The sequence below is a fragment of the Cervus elaphus genome, chromosome 4 (genome assembly GCF_910594005.1).
Source record: "Cervus elaphus chromosome 4, mCerEla1.1, whole genome shotgun sequence".
Lineage (NCBI taxonomy): Eukaryota > Metazoa > Chordata > Mammalia > Artiodactyla > Cervidae > Cervus > Cervus elaphus.
In genome coordinates this window covers 39,072,005-39,095,272 of record NC_057818.1, presented here as the reverse complement: position 1 = coordinate 39,095,272, position 23,268 = coordinate 39,072,005, and the positions used below count along the sequence as shown (strand labels likewise).

General features: G+C 36.5%; 1 long non-coding RNA gene across 1 annotated transcript; it reads right to left on the bottom strand.

Annotated features, from left to right (window-relative positions):
• Positions 1-6,653: 6,653 nt before the first annotated feature.
• On the bottom strand, positions 6,654-23,215 carry LOC122691911. Its single transcript, XR_006340531.1, has 3 exons — positions 23,080-23,215; positions 7,978-8,025; positions 6,654-6,840 (listed from the first exon to the last, which is right to left on the bottom strand). It is a non-coding gene; the product is annotated as an uncharacterized LOC122691911 (long non-coding RNA).
• Positions 23,216-23,268: the final 53 nt, after the last annotated feature.

Sequence of the window (23,268 nt, the reverse complement as noted above, 5' to 3'; positions counted from 1 at the left end):
ATTCAATGGACCTGAGTCTAGTAAGCTCCGGGAGATGACGGAGGACAGGGAAGCCTAGTGTGCTGCAGTCCAAGGGGTCACAAAGAGTGAGACACGACTGAGCAACTGAACAACAAAGTATGAATGAGGGTACGTTCCCATCGTGATCCTCTTTCAGATGCTCATGTTTTGTTGTCCTTGTTCTGTGTTGTGTGCTGATTCTCCATATTCCCTAAATCATTCCACATGCCACAATAGGCCTGTGCAAGATTCATGCCTCCTTGTATCAAAATTCTCATATTAAATTCAAAGAATTATTGCTCTGTTTTATAGTTGTAACTATTACAGTTCCTAATAGTGACTCCACTGATGTGTACAAAGTTACTGAATGAGCACTCTGCATTTCTTTTTATCTTCATTCTTTTTCTCAAGAGCAATGATACCCCGTTTATCCAAACACCACAGCAGAGGAAAAACTGCTTGTCAGAGGTCACTAGGTAGTTATGTGGAAGGTCAGGCAAGGTTTTTCATGACGTTTTCTTATAGTTGACATGAAAATAATCAACTACTTTTCAAATCATCACTTTGAACAAGTGATGAAGCCATTTCAAAGAAAAAAAACCTTCTTGAGACTGACACATTAAATTTACAGTTTATTTAAATTAATAAAATATTATTACCCAAGCCATAAAAAGGGGTTCCTTCAACCATGAGATGAAATACTTGCCTTGTATGAGCTTACATGAAATGATTGTTACTTTTCTACATGAGCATTGTAAGAGATCAGTCTCCATTCTCTGACTATCAAAAGAACTGAAGATGCAAACCTTGAGTGTAACTGTGCTTATATATACTGGGTTATCCATAAATCACAAGTCTATCACATTCTGTCATATGATTCCATGAGATACAATTTATTCCCACATCATGGTATACCTAGTTGATATGCAGAAGGAACTTGATGCTCTATCTACAATTCACACTATTATCCTTTCTTTTAAATATGAACAACTGACCTTGTAGAACTAAAATACCAAAAATTCAGTTCCTGATATAAACCCACTACCTTTGTCAAATAGTTTATATTATTCATTTTTCCTGGTTTCTGCAAAAAGTAAATATTACAGTTGAAACTGAATACCACTGAATGTTGTTACAAAATACCTTCAGTTCAGTCGCTCCGTCATGTCTGACTCTTTGTGTCCCCAAGGACTGCAGCACTCCAGGCCTCCCTGTCCATCACCAACTCCTAGAGTTTACTCAAAATCATGTTCATTGAGTCGGTGATGCCATCCAACCATCTCATCCTCTGTCGTCCCCTTCTCCTCCCGGCTTCAATCTTTCCCAGCATCAGGGTCTTTTCCAATGGCCACATCAGGTGGCCAAAGTATTGGAGTTTCAGCTTAGGTATCAGTCCTTCCAATGAATATTCAGGACTGATTTACTTTAGGATTGACTAGCTGGACCTCCTTGCAGTCCAACGGACTCTCAATAGTCTTATCCAACACCACAGATCAAAAGCATCAATTCTTTGGCACTCAGCTTTCTTTATAGTTCAACTCTCACATCCATACATGACTACTGGAAAAACCATAGCCTTGACTAGATGGGCCTTGTTGACAAAGCAATGTCTCTGCTTTTTAACATGCTGTCTAGGTTGGTCATGACTTTTCTTCCAAGGAGTAAGCGTCTTTTAATTTCATGGCTTCAGTCACCATCTGCAGTGATTTTGGAGCCCCCAAAAATAAAGTCAGCCACTGTTTCCCCATCTATTTGCCATGAAGTGATGGGATTGGATGCCATGATCTTAGTTTTCTGAATGTTGAGCTTTAAGATAAGCAATTTATAACACATTTGTAAGTTGGTCAAGATAGTGTTTTAATATACACAGAAATTCATGTTTATATTCTGAGAATCCTTTTACATGATCAAAGGCTGAATTTTCCAAGCAGGCAGATGTAGCTCATTAGATTTGCTGTGGACTGTGAAAGCCACTTGCCAATAGCATCAAAAGACTATTTATTATTCATTTTAATCTCTCAAAGAGGACAGATCTTTCTTTGACAAACATTAGTGAAAAAACTAAGTTTGGGGCTTAGCGACTGGAATAGCTCAGCACAAGGAAATAACAGTGAAACTAAAGACAAATGGAGGAGAAGGAAATGGCAACCCACTCCAGTATACTTGCCTGGAAAATCCCATGGACAGAGGAGCCTGGCAGGCTACAGTCCATGGGGTCATGAAGAGTGAGACATGACTGAACCAACTGAGGATGCACACAGCCTTTGTTACATGTAAAATGAATACATTTACTTAACACTAATTTACTGAGACCTATATGTATCGAGCACAGAAGTGAGGAAAACAAATAAAAATCCTTCCCTTCAAAAAAAAAAAAATAAAGACAAATGGAGATAGACTGATGTTCTAGCTTTTCACCTTCATAGACCAGAGCTTCCATCTAGATTTCAAGGGAAAAAAAAAACAAACCAAAACCAAAACACCCGCCCCCCCACCTCAAACCCACACAGCAATAACAATGCACTTGCTGCATGCATAATGATCTTACCATCTGACCTGACAGAACTGTCAGTCTGAATGGCAAATTCTCTGCATATGATTGAGTTTTGTAATCTCAGCAGGTCAAAACAGAGAACTTAAGGGGCCAATCAAATCAGTTTTGACTGTCAATCACTATCCAAGCAATGGAGTTAATCAGAAAAATCGGGATGACATTCAGAAATTGTCTAAATCCTTGTTCAGGAATCATAAAGACAACTAAGAAAACTCTAGACATTTAAAATTCTGTAGATTTAAACTGAATATTGACATAGCTAGTATATCAAAGATGAAAATGTAACTATCTGGATAATTTGTGCAAATTAAGTAGTCTTGCTCTTCAGGCAGTTTTAAATCTTGATAACTAAATACTCAACTAAATGTTTAGCTGGGTAAATAAAACCTGATGTTAGTTTAGAAGTTATCCCTAATAGGGGTTTCAGGGTGCAGCTGTTCTGTTTCTTGATTAAGGTGCTAAGTTACATAGTGAAGTGAAGTTGCTCAGTCGTGTCTGACTCTTTGCGACCCCATGGACTGTAGCCTACCAGGCTCCTCCATCCATGGGATTCTCCAGGCAAGAACACTGGAGTGGGTTACCATTTCCTTCTCCAGGGGATCTTCCCAACCCAGGGATCTAACCCGGGTATCCCGCATTGGAAGCAGACGCTTTAACCTCTGAGCCACCAGGGAAGTTACATAGGTATCATCAAATTATAAAAATTTACTTAACTATACACTTACAATATATGAATCTTTGTGATCAAAGAAATGTCACATCCTCTAGTCAACTGCCCCATGAATTTAGTCTCTGAGAAAAGTTATAGTATCAAATTCCCATCTTATCTAGATGATCCCTGCTTTATACTTACTTGTTCTTTAGCTTTTCAAGCTAAACAGTTTAAGAATAAACTCAAGTTAGATATATTACAGCAACAGAACATATTTCATTATATTTGGGCCAATTATCTTTTAACTTATAACAATGAAAATGATTTCTATTCTAAAGTCTTAGGAAGGTATTTTTTTAAATAGTCTTGATAATCATGATACTTTATTCCTGAGAAAATCTACCAAACCACAATTCATGCATATTACTCTTTAATAGTCACAAAGTAGTTTGTGAAACATATACATAAGATTGAGTACAATACTTCAGCAATAGTGGGCACTCAAAATATCAATGACAGAGGTAGATCAAGAGATATACTAAGACACTGTCAAAAATATTTAAGGAATATCATGATGGGAAGAAGAATGAAATGCAGATATGAGTTCTAATTTTGCAAAATACTAGTCTTAAAGTTAATTCCTTAAAATCCTATATTAGCTTATTATTTTTCTAAGGTAGAATCATTGCTCAAGTTGGTTTATTCCACTGTATGCACAACTTAGAAACATAAAGGGATCCTTTCCCTTTTTATGAGCCAAGTGTTATACAAATGTGGGATGAAAGGGGCAAAAGAGAAAAAAAAGTATGCTTTTAACATAAAAAATTCACATGTACAATTTTATACATACCATAAGAGTCTCAAAATTATGATAGTATATGAGGCTAAGATAAGTAGTAACTGGCTACATTTCTTAAAAAAAAAAATTAAGTTACATCCTGTGTTTGTTCTAGAAGCTAAATAATCCAAGAAGGCAAATTCAAAATCAGACTATCGAAAAGGCACAGAAAGTAATCTTATTGGTTGATATTTGTTTCTGTTAACAATTTTAAACAGAATTTTAAATTTTGCAACAATTTTAAATCAAATTCAATGAAAGGAGCATTTTTCTTCCAAAAAGAAAATTTACATTACCCATTATAGCTTAAAATTAATACAATGGGTCAAAATTCTAAGAAAGAAAAGTGGTTAAATTTGGTCTTAACCTTTGGGTAAAATAAATTTTTAAATGCCTGTCTAATATTAATGGCTGTGCAACACTCAGTTTTTCCACATGAGTTATACCTTTTAAAATGTAATTTCAGCAAATCAGCAGCATAGAGTAATAAGTCCAAAGTTCATCTCACTTCCTCCGTAATATTAACCAGGGTTTCAATGGAATACTCTGCTTAGATTTAGGTTAGTAGCCCAATGTTTTCACATAACCAAAAGCTGAATTAAGTTTTAGTTGGGTCATATGATGATGCCATTGTTGTATCTCAAAAACAGCCAAATCTTGGCAATTTCATGTGTTTTAACTAATATGAGTTTTTTAGACAGTTCAAACTCCATAAAACAGCAAATACACACAAAAAATTGTTTACATGATGTGAAAATACATGTAAAAAATGTTTCCAAAGGAAACAATTAAATGCAAGGTATAAAGAGAAATAAAGATAGTGGGCTTTATGAGAAGGGGAAAAAAATCAGGTAGTTCAACAGGTTACTGAAATCCTGGTAGTGATCGATAAATCGACTTCTGCTTCACCTTTTATGAAGAGGCTGTACTTAGCAAATCACTGTGTAAGCTGCCTCAATAACAGGACTCCTGCTATCAAGTTTATGTGAAATGATTCCAACAAAGAAATTAATTTCTTCATGACAAGAAAAGGTTATCCGAAACGGGGAAAACACAGGAGACTGAGCTTTCTGCTAATAAAACAGACAAGTATCAGTCTAGGCATTGAATTCAGAGCTGTTTTATGTTCTGCAAAATCTGAATTCCTTGTAGCTCATCTACTACCATTGCATTAGAGACATACACACACATACACATACATGCATATGTAGATACATACTTGCCTGTTACCTGTTTTTGCAAGTTTCCTAGTTTTAGCACTGAAAGTTTCATGATCTAGAAACCCAAGCCTAGGCAAACTGGGAAGATTAGTACCCTAATGTACAGCTCCCAATCCATGCACCTTGCATGTATGTGCTTATGTGTATACACATAAGCATACACATAACCCCCATACACTCACCATCCCAAGCCCCCCAAAATGGTTTCCTGTAACTTACAATGAATTTATTAACTCTTTAGAAAATAAGTGGTGTTATAAAAATAATCTAAAAGCCGTTACATGTTTTACGACTATATTAATAAAATATGTAACTGGCAGTGATCAAATCTGAGAATGTAGAAACAGCCATTCATCACAAGCCATCAGACCTACCCTTTCCTAAAAAGTTTCATGTTTCATTCATATGTTGATAAGCATAAACCTCTTACAATTATGCTCTGTTTTACAACTATGAGGAAAATCTCTGGCTTTCTATAGGTTCAAATCTCAGCTTCACCACTTACCAACAATGTGGCTTTAAGAGAAATTACTTGACCTATCAATTCTCTACTTTCTATTATAGGGTTTTCATTATTATTAAATGATGCAATGTATATAAAATGTTTAGCATAAAATTAATTCTCAATAAAAGTTACTTATTACTATCATTGCTATTAGTATATTGTACAGGTAAGAACTTGCAAGTGCACTGAAGGAGGCAGTCACCCATTCCTGTCTTCTTTGATGGAAACATTTTCTATTAAAAACAACTTATTTCCTTTTATAATATTAAGATTTTCAGAATTATTCTTTCTGTATGTAAAAACTAAGAGAATTCTCAATAGTTTACAAGGTGTCCTTATAATAAGATTAATTACTTCTTTACATGGAACTTCTTCCAATTACTGAATTTCAATATTGGATATAATAGTACAAGAAGAGAATAAAAATCAAAGTTCCCTGCTACTTTAATAAAGTATAATATTTAATGGGCTAAAATACAGGTGGTAAAGTTCTAACTGTACTAAAAAGAACAAGTATAAAAATTAAATCAAACTGGAGTCAAATTATAGAGTTTGAGGAAATCTTTACAATCATCTAATCCAATGCCCTCATTTTATAAGACCCAGAAAAGGTGATTTGTCCCATGTTATATGGCCAGAATCAGAAATAATACAAGAATTCAAGTCTCCTGACACCTACTGCAATTATCTGTTAATATGCTTCTCTCCAAATCACAAGGAAAATCATGAGACAAATTCCTTTTCCAAAATTTCTAATAGAAATTATCTTCGAAAACATAAAGATAATTATGGGGAAATGTGACAAGAAAGATGAAGGAAAAATAACTAGTATTGGATTGGCCGAGAAGTTCCTTTGGTATTTTTAGATAAAAGTAAAAGACACATTTTTTGTTTTCACCAAGAACTTTATTGAACAACGTATTCATTGTTTTGTTCCACTACTTTCTACCATTATGAAGACAACTTCATAATTCAATCTTCCCAAAAACTTTCTCTCCTTTTGAGCAAAGAACTATTCCAGGTGCCTTTTACAATCTTCCAGGAAACTGAAATTCTTCCATTAAGAGACTTCTGTAAAGATAGAAATAAACAGAAATCCAAAGGTGCAACTTCTGGTGAATACAGCAGATGAATCAGAAGTTCCTAGCCAAGTAACAGTATTGCCTGGTCATCAAAGAAACATGCAGTCTTGCATTATCTTGATGGAACATGTGTTTTCTTCTGACTAATTTTGAATGCTTTTTGTCATGTGCCGCTTTCATTTGGTCTAATGGGAACAGTACTTGTTGGAATCAATCGTTTGGTTTTCCAGAAGGAGCTCATAATAGAGGACTCACTTCAAATTCTACTGTATATACAACATCACCTTTTTGGATGAAGATTGGACTTCAGTGTGGTTGGTGGTGGTTCATTTTGCTTGTCCCATGATCTCTTCAGTTCCACATTATTGTACAGTATTTACCTTTTATCACCCATCACAGTTTGTTTTAAAAATGGAACATTTTCATTAAGTTTAAGTGGAGAATTGCATGCAGAAATGAGACCAAGAAATTAAGAAGGTTTTTTCACTTAACTTATGTGAAAGCCAAACATTAAAGTAAATAACATAACCAAGCTGGTACAAATGATTTCCAATTTCTGATTTGGACATTTTGAGTATATTTTGAGAGCTATCTCCTTCATGGTGTAGCACTGACTGTTCTCAATTAATGTTCGAGTTGATTGCTATCAACTTCAACTGGTCTACTTGACAGTGGAACAATGTCCAGTGAGAAATCTCCAGCATGAAACTTTGCACACCACTTTTGACATGTTCCATCAGTCACAGCACCTTCTCCATACACTGAACAAATCTTTTTTTGTGCGTTTCAGTTGTGTTTTTATCTTTCTTGAAATAATAAAGCATAATATGCCCAAAACATTACTTTTTCCTTCCACCTTCAATATTAAAATTGGTACACAAAATTCACGAGTTTTGTGAAGTGTTTTTTTTAAATGAACACTGATATGACAGCTGTCACAATACAATCTAACAAAATTGTTTCACATGAAGTTAAAGACAACTAAGCACTACTAGAGTTATCTGATAGGAAAAGCCGAAGAAACATTTTGGCCAACCCAATATCATGTCATAGAAAATATACTTTGAAGTCTAACAGAGCCAGCTCTGTCATTTCTCCCTTATGCAACAACAGCCAAAGTACTTACTCTGTCTGATCTTCAGGTTCCTCATTTGTAAAGTGGGAATAATACCACCTAGAACAAATAACATATAAAAATGATTAGAACAGTACAAGTTGGGAGTCACACTACCAAACTTAGAATTTTAAAACCACAACCTGCTTGTTTGACCAAGTTATATAACCTTTTTGAGCCACATAAAGTACTTTAGCACAGAACATGAGACATAAAAATTGCACCAAGTTTTAATTTTATCAATACTATATATAAATCACCAGGCACTTAGTTGGCAGTGAATAATAAAAATTACTACCACCACCAAAACACCTGCTTTTAAAAATAAAATAGATGACAAAGATAACATGCTTTATAAAATTCAGTGTCATCTATCTTAAAATATGCCTACATATATAAAGCTCATTAGACTGGGATTAAATGTCAATTTTTATAAGTATGTTAAGAAAGAGAGTTCCAGAAAAACATCTACTTCTGCTTTATTGACTATGCCAAAGCCTTTGACTGTGTGGATAACAACAAACTGTGGAAAATTCTGAAATAGATGGGAATAACAGACCACCTGACCTACCTCCTGAGAAATATGTATGCAGGTCAAGAGGCAACAGTTAGAACTGGACATAGAACAACAGACTGGTTCCAACTTGGGGAAGGAGATTGTCAAGGCTGTATAGTCACCCTGCATTTAACTTATATGCAGGGTACATCATGTGAAATGCCAGGCTGGATGAAGCACAAGCTGGAATCAAGATGGCCAGGAGAAATATCATAACCTCAGATATGCAGATGACACCACCCTTATGGCAGAAAGCAAAGAACTAAAGAGCCTCTTGATGAAAGTGAAAGAGGAGAGTGAAAAAGTTGGCTTAAAACTCAACATTCAGGAAACTAAGATCATGGCTTCCGGTCCCATCAGTTCAGTTCAGTCACTCAGTCATGTCTGACTCTTTGCAACCCCATGAATCGCAGCATGCCAGGCCTCCCTGTCCATCACAAACTCCCGGAGTTTACTCAAATTCATGCCCATCGAGTCGGTGATGCCATCCAACCATCTCATCCTCTGTCGTCCCCTTCTCCTCCTGCGCCCAATCCCTCCCAGCATCAGGGTTTTTTCCAATGAGTCAACTCTTCACATGAGGTGGCCAAAGTACTGGAGTTTCAGCTTCAGCATCAGTCCTTCCAATGAACACCCAGGACTGATCTCTTTGCAGTCCAAGGGACTCTCAAGAGTCTTCTCCAACATCATAGTTCAAAAGCATCAATTCTTCAGTGCTCAGCTTTCTTCACAGTCCAACTCTCACATCCATACATGACCACTGGAAAAACCATAGCCTTGACCAGGCGGACCTTTGTTGGCAAAGTAATGTCTCTGCTTTTTAATATGCTATCTAGGTTGGTCATAACTTTCCTTCCAAGGAGTAAGCGTCTTTTAATTTCATGGCTGTAGTCACCATCCGCAGTGATTTTGGAGCCCCCCAAAATAAAGTCTGACACTGTTTCCACTGTCTCCCCATCTATTTCCCATGAGGTGATGGGACCAGATGCCATGATCTTAATTTTCTGAACGTTGAGCTTTAAGCCAACTTTTCCCTCTCCTCTTTCACTTTCATCAAGAGGCTTTTCAGTTCCCCTTCACTCTCTGCCATAAGGGTGGTGTCATCTGCATATCTGAGGTTGTTGATATTTCTCCCAGCAATCTTGACTCCAGCTTGTGCTTCTTCCAGCCAAGCGTTTCTCATGATGTACTCTGCATGTAAGTTAAATAAGCAGGGTGACAATATACAGCCTTGACGTATTCCTTTTCCTATTTGGACCCAGTCTGTTCTTCCATGTCCAGTTCTAACTGTTGTTTCCTGATCTGCATACAGGTTTCTCAAGAGGAAGGTCAGGTGGTCTGGTATTTCCATCTCTTTCAGAATTTTCCACAGTTTATTGTGATCCACACAGTCAAAGGCTTTGGCACAGTCAATAAAGCAGAAATAGATGTTTTTCTGGAACTCTCTTGCTTTTTCGATGATCCAGTGGATATTGGCAATTTGATCTCTGGTTCCTCTGCCTTTTCTAAAACCAGCTTGAACATCTGGAAGTTCTCAGTTCACGTATTGCTGAAGCCTGGCTTGGAGAATTTTGAGCATTACTTTACTAGCGTGTGAGATGAGCACAATTGTGCGGTAGTTTGAGCATTCTTTGGGATTGCCTTTCTTAGGGATTGGAATGAAAATGGACCTTTTCCAGTCCTGTGGCCACTGCTGAGCTTTCCAAATTTGCTGGCATATGGAGTGCAGCACTTTCACAGCATCATCTTTCAAGATTTGAAATAGCTCAACTGGAATTCCATCACATCCACTAGCTTTGTTCATAGTGATGCTTTCTAAGGCCTACTTGACTTCACATTCCAGGATGTCTGGCTCTAGGTGAGTGATCACACCATTGTGATTATCTGGCTCGTGAAGATCTTTTTTGTACAGTTCTTCTGTGTATTCTTGCCACCTCTTCTTAATATCTTCTGCTTCTCTTAGGTCCATACCATTTCTGTCCTTTATTGTGCCCATCTTTGCATGGAATGTTCCCTTGGTATCTCCAATTTTCCTGAAGAGATCTCTAGTCTTTCCCATTCTATTTTTTTCCTCTATTTCTTTGCATTGATCGCTGAGAAAGGCTTTCTTATCTCTCCTGGCTATTCTTTGGTACTCTGTATTCAAATGGGAATATCTTTCCTTTTCTCCTTTGCTTTTCACTTTTCTTCTTCTCACAGCTATTTGTAAGGCCTCCTCAGACAACCATTTTGCCTTTTTGCATTTCTTTTCCATGGGGATGGTGTTGATCCCTGTCTCCTGTACAATGTCACGAAACTCCGTCCATAGTTCATCAGGCTCTCTGTCTGTCAGATCTAGTCCCTTAAATCTATTTCTCACTTCCACTATATAGTCATAAGGGATTTGATTTAGGTCATACCTGAAGGGTCTAGTGGTTTTCCCTACTTTCTTCAGTTTAAGTATGAATTTGGCAATAAGGAGTTCATGATCTGAGCTACAGTCAACTCCTGGTCTTGTTTTTGCTGACTGTATAGAGCTTCTCCATCTTTGGCTGCAAAGAATATAATCAATCTGATTTTGGTGTTGACTATCTGGTGATGTCCATGTGTAGAGTCTTCTCTTGTGTTGTTGGAAGAGGGTGTTTGCTATGACCAGTCCCATCACTTCATGGAAAATAGATTGGGAAACAATGGAAACCGTGAGAGACTTTATTTTTTTGGGCTCCAAAATCACTGCAGATAGTGACTACTGCCATGAAATTAAAAGACGCTTGCTCCTTGGAAGAAAAGCTATGACCAACCTAGGCAGCAAATTAAAAAGCAGAGACATTACCTTGTTGACAAAGGTCCATATAGTCAAAGCTATGGTTTTTTCAGTAGTCATGTATGGATGTGAGAGTTTGACTATAAAGAAAGCTGAGCACTGAAGAACTGATGCTTCTGAACTGTGGTGTTGGAGAAGACTCTTGAGAGTCCCTTGGACTGCAAGGAGATCGAACCAGTCAATCCTAAAGGAAATCAGTCCTGAATATCCATTGGAAGGACTGATGCTGAAGTTGAAGCTCCAATACTTTGCCTACCTAATGCGAAGAACTGACTCATTAGAAAAGACCCTGATGCTGGGAAAGACTGAAGGCAGGAGAAGGGGATGGCAGAGGATGAGATGGTTGGATGATATCACCGACTCGATGCACATGAGTTTGAGTAAGCTCCAAGAATTGATGATGGACAGGGAAGCCTGGAGTGCTGCAGTCCATGGGGGTCACAAAGAGTCGGACACGACTGAGTGACTGAACTGACTGACTGATATTATAAGTAGCAAGTAAATGATTCTATAGTGACATATTTAAGAAAATCTGTTGCTTTCAGAGTATTAAATTTTAAACCTCTCAGTTCACAAGTCAGAAAACATGATATAAAGTCAGAAGTTAGGTAATAGCAGAAGTATTACAAACAATGAAATAAAGTCAGAAGTTAGGTAATAGCAGAAGTATTACAAACAATGAAATAAAGATAAAATTATAGCATCAGTACATTTGAAAATCTGTAGAAGACTGTATATAGAAAAAAACATATGTTTATTATGACATGGTTTTCATAAGTTCCTAATCAAAAATATAATAAAAGGAAAAGAAACAGTAGAAAAATACATTCAACATATCATGATTTAAGAGAATCAATTCCCTGGTGATTAGAAAAGATCTATCTCTGAACTGGGTGGAAAGGCATGATTCCTAAATCCAAAGGGAAATTAAAACCACAAAGTTTAAACAAAACAGCATGAAAAAAAAATCAATACCTCACAAAATAAAAAGGAATAATTTAGTTTTCAGCTTTCTCTGTACAAAAATTCTATTTTTAGATCTGATACAGTGGTTTAAGATGCTATCATGTCTTCAAGCTCCAGTTGTAGGAAAATACCTGTTTATCTCTGCTACTTTTAAAGGTAAATAGTAGATGTTGTATTTAAGCTACAATGTGGAATACTTCTGAGTAACCTTATGCCAAAATGGCACATTTCTGAGGGATGCAAAGGTATTCAATAAAAAGCTTTTAAAGGCATATTTTTAAACTTGCAGCAGGAAAGCTTTTCTGTGTCAAGACAGTAATTCTTTTAACAGCATTGATCAAAATGTCATTCTTTTATGAGTGTACAATACCTTTTAATGGCATACAACAAGCCATTAGGGTTATACACCTCTGTACAGCAGACAGCTTACTGGAAAAAAGGGAACACTGGCCAAGATACAATCAGTAGGTTTTATGCTTCTAACAGGCAACCTTTTCCCCCCTTGCTGCTTCATTGTGAAGTCCACAACTGAAATTATCCAAAGATTAAGTGTAAGCTCTCTTCACTTCTGTAATTTAGAAGCATTTTCACAGAGGCATAAACTGCAGGGTCTAAACTGTATCTTTGTAGATACCATGGGATGGCCTTGAAAACTGCCTCTCACCAAGGGCCAGTGAGAAATTATTCATGAAGATTAGAAAAGAATGACAGTTTTATTTACTTTGCTACTTTCTGGGGAAAGAAGAAAGTGAATTTAAAAAGTGTTCTGAGATAATCACTTTTCATATTTATTTATAAAGCCAAATAGTAAGGGAACATTAAAGTTATAAAATATTTTACCATAAAATATCTATCTTTATCAACTAACGTTGATTAGGTAATTTTTCGTAAAGGAAAACTATTTAAAAATCATCTTAAAACAAGTCTTTGTCTTTGGGACATTCAGGCTTTAGGAGAGAAAATAAATTCTGAAACTACTTACAAAACTTAATCACATGATTATACAAACTCACACAAAAAAACTTTCATCAATTTACTAAATTTCTAACCATGCAGGAAATGAAAAGCTAGATAGAACATAGATAGAAAGGGATAGAACATAAACAGAAAGGGAAATTATTCCTGCTTTTCATGTTAAACCTTTACGTGTTTTTCACTGTTAAAGCTAATATGACTTGAGTATAAGTAAATTCTTAGAATAAAGATAAATATCCCAGATATTAATATATTGACTGTAGCCTAAATTTCTACCTTCTGAAAACTATTCAAGGCCTTTACAGAGCTTAAAAAATGTTACTGGTAATAACTGTAATTATTACAGTCCAGCACCAAAAAATAAAACTCAACCTTACAGACAATATCAGATGAATCTCATAAAGGTTTTCCCTAAAAGAAAGTTTAAAAAGTAGAAGAATCTAGCTCCTTTTAAAGGTGTGAGTGTGTAGGCAAGGGTGTGGGTATGTGGATGTATAGTGGAAAGACAATGGTAAGAAAATAAGAAAGGTTTCTTTCCAAATTTTATCAAATTTTCAGGCAATGTAGAGAACAAGAGTATCTGCACTGGCTGCATCATTGTGAAAGTCACTCAGTTATGTCCAACTCTTTTTGACCCCATGGACTATACAGTCCATGGAATTCTCTGGGCCAGAATTCTGGAGTGGGTAACTGTTCCCTTCTCCAGGGGATCTTTTCAACCTAGGGATCGAACCCAGGTCTCCCTAATTGCAAGCAGATTCTTTACCAGCTGAGCCACCAAGGAAGCCCCACTCTTTGTGACCCCATGGACTATAATGAAAACAATTGAAATGCAAAGTAATAAACAAAGACATTTTAAAATCATCCCAGTTGATAAGAATAGTTTAAAAAAAAAAAAAGAAGTACCAATACAAAAATCTAAATGAAAGTGAAAATTCAGAGAAGGCGGTGGTGTGCTGAATCTGCTTTTGTCCATTTTAAACAGAGTTAAGATGTACAGATCTGGCTTGGAATGAAGGAAAGAAGACAAATAAAAATACCACCTAAGAGTCTAACAAGAGGTTGTCCACCCAAGAAGCTGAGAATCGGTTACTCCCTCAAAGTAAAGGTGATCCAACAGTCTGGGTTTAAGGTACTATAAGGAAAGCTGTCTTGGAAATGACCAAAACAGGAGAAAAAAGGGCAACAAGTTGCAACCACAATCTAGCACTCAAGTAAATGTACGCACCAAATTCACATCACCTGAATGGGTCCAAATAAATAAACAAACATAAAATAGCATGCAACTAGTCACACTCCAAGAAGCCAAATGCAACAAACACAAATGTTAACTGGTGGAACAAACTTATTAAATACACAAGTAAACAAGGCACTGTGAAAGAGGACCAGTAAAAACAAACCTATAAGGATTTCATTTCTTGGAATTATCACAAATAGATTATATAAAACCCTGTTTAATATGTTTATAATAATTTTTAAAGGGAAAAAACATCTTCACAGAACAGGAAAAAAAAACCAAAAATGACATAAAATGTTCACAAGACATTTATACAAATTAAATACACAGTAGTTGAAATTTTAAAACCTAGTCAAGAGGTTTTCACACATTATCTCAGTAGAGACTAACCCTTCCCAGTAAAAAATAGCTATAGAAAGTAGGTAAAATATGGAAAACAACAATGTGAAGGTATTAAAGAGCTACCAAAGGCAGTCAAGAAGTATAAAAGAGAAGTTTAGAAAGCTAAGCTCAACTTTCAGCACGGGCTTTATTAAGTCATTTGTCAATCCTCAGACAGGAGGCAGACATGCTAAGCAGAACTGTTAGTAGTAATCACATATAGGGGAAAAAAATTTTAAGTTTCAGCACTCAGGCTTCCCTGGTGGCTCAATCGGTAAAGAATCCACCTGCAATGCAGGAGACCGCCTGCAATGCAGGAGACAAGAGTTTGATTCCCGGGTAGGGAAGTTCCCCTGGAGAAGGAAATGGCAACCCACTTCATAATTCTTGCCTGGAGAATCCTATGGACAGAGAAGACTGGTGGGCTACAGACCATGGGGTCGCAAAGAGTTGGACATGACTGAAGCAACTTAGCACGCATGCACACATGTCTTAGGGAAGCACAGCTTCTAGGGGAGAGGACAGTGAGTGACTTAAAAGTGATATTATTTGGATGTTTGGTGGTAAGGAGAAAGAAGAAAGCAGGAGAGAAATAAAAAATGATCCTTCAGAAATAAAAGGAAGCACAAAATTAAAGAAAGGAAAACCTTTTCACCTTCCAAACAAATGCACCATAAATTTAAAATACTGCCCTTCATTATAGAAATAGAATAGGGTGCTTTTGAACTAAGAAACCTTGTAAACCCTCTCACAGCTTTCTATACAAACTAGTATCACTGGTCAAGAAAAACAAAACTTTTAAAATGGATCAGAGAACAGTAGGCAACAACAGTAAAAAAATTATTATGAAATAATATAGAAAATAAGAACAAAAACTCTTCAGCTGATGAACACTCCTCTCCAAAAAGAAAAAGGAAAGGAAGAAAGAAAAAGAAACCATAGAGAAAACTACAACAATGTCTCAAATTGAACCATATATTGTTAAACCAGTATTTATATTTTTCAAAAACCTTAAATCAAATATTCAATAATTCAGAACAGAAATAGAACAGAATTGGGCAAAAATCTTCACTTCAGAAGATGTGAAATAAGAGATAACTGGTCTCATGAAAGAAACTGAGAAGACAAAAATTATTTTAGAAACCAAAAATAAATTATAAAGTACTCAAGAGAGAAAAGGATTGAATGAAAATATAAGGGGCACTGAACAAAAGCCTGAATATAACCAAGGGAATAAAACAAAATGAAGGGAGAGTATAATAAGGTTCAGGGAAATGTTATAACATACCAGAGAAAAAAAGAGGACCCAACATACATAAAATTAAGGAGCTAATATTTAAAACTAATAAAAAAAAAACAAAATAAGAAAACACATGAATATTATAAAGGTCTAAGAAGGGCCTGGGAAAACTGACACAAACAATTCTGAGATCTATGAAAAATACATAATTAGACTTTAAAGATAGAAAAAAATATTTGGGATCACTTGCAAAGGAAGAAAAATCAACCTGGTATCAGACTACTGAGCAGTAACCTATAAATGAAGATAGTAGGAAGATAGGAATCAAATTATTTTATTTAAACTGATGAAATTGAACAGTGAAATCCTAAGTAAGCAAAAGAGGGACAAAAATAAGGGCATTATAAATAACAATATCAAGATAACCACTAGAACAAAAATACAAACCTTCCAAAATGCCAAGGAAAATACAAAAAGGGAGGAACATTATACAAAATGAAAGTGAGAAAATGTAGTAACATATACATGTGTGTGTACTTGCTCAGTCACTTCAGCTGTGTCTGACTCTTTGCGGCCCTACAGACTGTAGTGCTCCAGGCTCCTCTGTCCATGGGATTCTCCGTGCAAGAATGCTGGAGTGGATTTCCATGCCCTCCTCCAGGGGATCTTCCCCACCAGGGATTGAACCTGCATCTCTTACGTTTCCTGAATTGGCAGGCAGGTTCTTTACTACTAGCACCACCTGGGAAGCCCCATAATATATACATATATATTAATATAATATTTTGTTAGAATTGTGTCATTTCAATAAATATACACTGATTTGCCACTCCTGTTAGAAAAAACTCACAACTTTGAATTAACTCACAAAGCCAAACAACTCTAAAATGTACTAGAGAAGCTCATCTAAAATAGAATAATTCAATTATTAAAAATACAAGGGCTAGACAATGTATTCTACGCAAATAGAGCAATAAGAAAGTAGGTATTGCAATTCTGATATCAGACACGGTAGAACTAACACCAAAAGCACTGCATACTAAAAAGAACATTATGATCTAAAAGTCAATTCAAAATAAATATATAATAGGAATATCTATGTGCCAAATAACACAGCGAGTACCATGATAAAATAGAATCAAGAAGATGCAAAAAATAAAGAAAACAAAAAGACATCAACATACCAAACTCAATATAAGTATTCAAAAAATATAAAAGGATGAGGAATATATAAACTAAACAAGCTATGTGAATATCTTTAAACTCCTGTAACAAGTAATTTCCTTTTTAAGTACATATGAAATTTTCATAAAAATTGACCAAATGCATGTGTCTCAAAGAAAGCTTCAATATATTCCATAAAGTAGAAACAATATAAAAATATTTTGATCATACAATAGAAATTAAAAACAAAAGATTATTTCACCAGATAGTAATAAAATTTAATAGCAATGTCTTTGGTGAAAGGGGAAATATAAACTGACATACTAAATGGTACAAACTACTAACAAGATCAAGAGCTGATGTGAATGTAGAATAACTAGAACTGTCATATGCTGTTTATTGGAAAACAAATGAAAACTTTGGGCAAAAGTTTGGTAGTAGTTTAAGATGTTAAACATTTATCATATAATTCCTAGGTAGTCATCCAGCAAAAGTAAAAATCTGTGACCACAAAAAACCTGTAGGAAAATGTTTATGGCAGCTTTATCACTAACAGCCAAAAACTGGAAAAATCCAAATGTCCATTAGCTGGCTAATAGATAAACAGACTATGGTACATGTGTATAATGGAGTACTACTCACACACAAAACATAATAAACTGATACATGCAACAACATGAATAAATCTTAAATTCATTTGCCAACTGAAAGAAGTCAGATATAGGCTGCATACTACAGAATTCTATTAATATGATATTCTCAAAGTACAAACCTACAGTGGCAGATAGCAGATCAGTAGTTGCTAGGGGATAGGTATGGGACCTGAGAAATGATGATAAAGGATCATGAGGTAACTTTACAAACTTACAGAAATATTCCTTATCTTGATTATGGCAGTAGTTTACAACTGTTTATATTTGTCAAAACTCATAGAACTATATTCCTAAAAAGTGAACTTTACCATATGTAAATTAAACCTCAGTAAAACTGACTTTTTTTTTTTTTTAATTAGTTGGAGGCTAATTACTTCACAACATTTCAGTGGGTTTTGTCATACATTGATATGAATCAGCCATAGAGTTACACGTATTCCCCATCCCGATCCCCACTCCCACCTCCCTCTCCACCCGATTCCTCTGGGTCTTCCCAGTGCACCAGGCCCGAGCACTTGTCTCATGCATCCCACCTGGGCTGGTGATCTGTTTCACCATAGATAGTATACATGCTGTTCTTTTGAAATATCCCACCCTCACATTCTTCCACAGAGTTCAAAAGTCTGTTCTGTATTTCTGTGTCTCTTTTTCTGTTTTGCATATAGGGTTATCGTTACCATCTTTCTAAATTCCATATATATGTGTTAGTATGCTGTAATGTTCTTTATCTTTCTGGCTTACTTCACTCTGTATAAGGGGCTCCAGTTTCATCCATCTCATTAGGACTGATTCAAACGAATTCTTTTTAACGGCTGAGTAATATTCCATGGTGTATATGTACCACAGCTTCCTTATCCATTCATCTGCTGATGGGCATCTAGGTTGCTTCCATGTCCTGGCTATTATAAACAGTGCTGCGATGAACATTGGGGTGCACGTGTCTCTTTCAGATCTGGTTTCCTCAGTGTGTATGCCCAGAAGTGGGATTGCTGGGTCATATGGCAGTTCTATTTCCAGTTTTTTAAGAAATCTCCACACTGTTTTCCATAGCGGCTGTACTAGTCTGCATTCCCACCAACAGTGTAAGAGGGTTCCCTTTTCTCCACACCCTCTCCAGCATTTATTGCTTGTAGACTTTTGGATAGCAGCCATCCTGACTGGCGAGTAATGGTACCTCATTGTGGTTTTGATTTGCATTTCTCTGATAATGAGTGATGTTGAGCATCTTTTCATGTGTTTGTTAGCCATCTGTATGTCTTCTTTGGAGAAATGTCTGTTTAGTTCTTTGGCCCATTTTTTGATTGGGTCATTTTTCTGGAATTGAGCTGCAGGAGTTGCTTGTATATTTTTGAGATTAATCCTTTGTCAGTTGCTTCATTTGCTATTATTTTCTCCCAATCTGAGGGCTGTCTTTTCACCTTACTTATAGTTTCCTTTGTAGTGCAAAAGCTTTTAAGTTTCATTAGGTCCCATTTGTTTAGTTTTGCTTTTATTTCCAATATTCTGGGAGGTGGGTCATAGAGGATCTTGCTGTGATTTATGTCGGAGAGTGTTTTGCCTATGTTCTCCTCTAGGAGTTTTATACTTTCTGGTCTTACATTTAGATCTTTAATCCATATGTAAATTAAACCTCAGTAAAGTAAAACTGACTTCTAAAAAAGAAGAAATCAGGGAGTGGGAAAAAAAAAATTACATACAGGAGAACAAAGATCAGAATGACTCCAAATAATCTTACAACACAAGGCAGAAGGCAATAGAATATTAAAGTACTAAAAACATTATATATCCAGATTAAAAATAAATCTTTTGGGTTTGCCTGGTTGTCTAGTGGTTAAGAATCTGCCTGCCAGTGCAGGGGACATGGGTTCGATCCCTGATCTGGGAGGATTCCACATGCTGGGGAGCAACTAAGCCTATATACCACAACTACGAAGCCAGTGTTCTAGAGCCCGTGGGCTGCAGCTGCAGCTACTGAGCCTGCAGGTCCTAGAGTCCATGCTCCGCGCCAAGACAAGCTACTGCAAGGAGAAGCCAGTACATCTCAATGAAAAGCAGGCTCTGCTCACCTTAACTAAAGAAAGCCTACACACAGCAATGAAGACCCAGTGCAGCCAAAAACAAATAAATAAATCTTTCAAAAATGAAAGTTAACCAAAAACATTTTCAAGTAAAAACAAAACAAAAACAGAATCCATTACCAACAAGCCATACCATAAGCAATGTTAAAGGAATTTCTTCAGACAGAAGAAAACAAATGAAAATTTGGATCTACAAGAAGAAATGGGCTTCTCTGGTGCCTCAGATGGTAAAGAATCTGCCCACAATGCAGGAGACTTGGGTTCAATCTCTGGTGGGGAAGATCCCTTGAAGAAGGGAATGGTTACCCACTCCAGTATTGTTGCCTGGAGAATTTCATGGACAGAGGAGCCTGGGGAGGTTGCAAAGAGTTGGGCAACAAGTGAGACACTAACACTTCACAAGAAGAAACAGAGTGCCAGAAATGGTAAGATGTAGGCAAATATTAATAAAATTTACTCTCATTTTGTTAATTCCATTAAAACCTCCTCACAAAGAAACTGCCAGACTTGGATGGATGCATGCTGTTTTCTATCAAATCTTTAACAAAAAATATTACTAATCCTATACAAAATCTTTTAAGAAATAGAGAATATAACACATCTCAGATCATTTAAAGTAGTCAGACAGCATTGCCCTAATGCTAAAATCAGAAAATCAAAATAAAGCAAAACAAAGACCAATCTTCCTTATGAACACTCTAAAGAAAAAAAAACTTTAAGATCACATTAAAAGATAAAAACAATCAGGATATACTATGTTCATGGATGGAAAGAATGAATACGGTAAAGATGACAGTTCTTCCCAAATTAATGTAGAATATACACATTAATTCCTATCAAAGCAATTCCTGTCAAAACCTAAGAAGATTTCTCACTAAAATTAATATAGAAAATCAAAGCGCCAAGAATAAATAAGAGAACAGCTTGGTATGGGAGTAAGGGGAGCAGTTTAACCTACAGAATATACTGTCTTCTTTCAGAGATAAGGTAATTAAAACACCATGTTATATGTGCAGGGTGAGGCAAATGAAATGGACTAAACTAGTTCAAAAACAAAGGCAAACATATATTTATAGAAACTGTATGGGAACATGACATTACCCATTCAGTGAAGAAAGGATGTCTTATTCCAGAGCTTGTAAATTTTTTCTATTAAGGGCCACATGGTTAATATACTAGGCTTTGAAGCTCATATAGTCTCTCTCACAACTACTCAATTCTGATGCTATAGCACAAAATCAGCCAGACAACATGTAAACAAGTGGATGTACCTGTGTTCTCATAGAATTTCATTTACATAAACAGATTAGTGGACCAGATTTGGCCCATGAGCATGTTTTCCAAATAGCAACAAAAATTTTTTAGTTAAAATCATTTTTCACACATAATACACAAACTGAGTTTCAGGTGAAGTAAAGTTTTAGTGCATGAAAAAAAAAAAAACACTTGATGATGTAAATTATATTCAGGACAAGCTACTGGAATTCCACAATAAAAATCATTTTAATATAAGGCATCCAAAACATTAAGGCACAAAAATTACTTTAAGTCTTTAGGTTGATCAAGTATTTTCCTAATTAATGTAAAAAGATACAAAATCTCAACTGTGAATGACCTTCCTACAATTCTAGAAAGCACTTCAGTGACTTCTCTAAAATTCTCAACCCAGTGCTCATTTGAAAGTGCTAATACAACTGCTTCAGGGTTTCTCACTTTTCCACTTTCTTCAGAACAAGTCTCAATTCAGAAATTAAATGATGGCCATTTTAAAGAAGTAGAACATTTAGCTGCTTTGGCTGTTTCTTTCTACTTTTAAGAAATAGAAATACATTTCTAGAATACTTGACTGGAGTTCTTCCATATAGATTTAAAACTCCCTGAAATTGATACAAAAAATTTTCCTATATGTATCATATTGTACACAAAAGCTTGAAGGTTTTTCTTGCTTCTTAAAGGGGATTATGCCTTTCCATCTCCCCCAACCCCAAGAAAGTTAAACTATGTTAAACCTTGGTTCCAGAGACTGGAAAAGATACAGAAAATCAAGTTGAATTATCATTTAGAAAGAAAATAGAGGATTTTCATAGTTATAGACAGGGGATGTCAGACAAAATGTTCATTCATACTATGGAACTCCTTAAAGTGGTTCTGAATCTTAACTTGAAAGTCAATAGATGGAGTCGTAGTGAGGGGAGTCAGATCATAATAGACACAGAAGGTTAATGAAGAGAAGACTTTTCAATGGGAGTTTGTTTGTTTCGCTTTTTAATGTTTTTAATGATCAAGCCTCAGAGTTTCATTTTACTCCAAAAGATCTATTGCGTTTGTTCTAAGATCCAGACAGTACTCACAATGCCAATATGAAATGTATGTGTCAACAGGGTCCGAGCAAGAACAAAATAGTCATGTTTTCGACAGGAATCCGCTCATTCAGAGTCAGTAAGTTACTTGGGGTCAAGATCTTACATTTCTGTATCCTTTTATACAGAGCTTGCACTTGCTGCTTTCCACGGGAACTTTATTGCGTCTCAGTTGGGAACAAGTGGACAGCAGCATCCTATTCCTTGATAAGGAAAGTTCTGGACTCAGTTTGTGAGATGTGGGGCGCTCCCCAGGTCGCTCGGGAGTTTCCCACCCTATCACGGGCAGGTAGAAAGTTCCTGACAGTGTGGGTGATGAAGAGCGGAATATAACTAGGAAAGACGTAGGAGGGTAGGAATGAGGCGGGAGTCAAGTGCGCTTGGGGGAGGTGTAAGCACGTCAGAGTTGGAGGGTTGCTACTGAGGAGGGTTAGAAGGTGAGAGACACCAGTTCGTGAAAGAAAAGGGAGGGGAGACTCCCTCCAGGAGCGACAGAAGCGGGGCGGGAGCGTCGTCTCTGAGACGCGAGGAAAACGTCGTGAGGGAAGAATCTAGAGGCCGTGAGGAGGAGAACGGTGAGCCTGCCTCAGGAAGGGAAGTTCCAGCCCGACTGAAGTCACCCATCTCTAGGCGACCTGTTTAACGCAGCGCCCCTGCTCCTCGGCCGCCCTTTTAGTCATTCTCCCCTCAGGGTCTCTCACCACCGAGTTTGTTGGCTCCCGCAAGACGGCCAGAACCATTGTCACCTCGTGAACTGTCCGCGCCACAAATTCAAATCAGAGTTCCTGAGCCTAGCGCTCCGAACTTCTCCCAGAGTGAAGGACAGATGGACCAATGGAAGCCCCGCTGGCCTCAGACGTACAAGGTGGTGGGCGGGACGAAGGGACGGG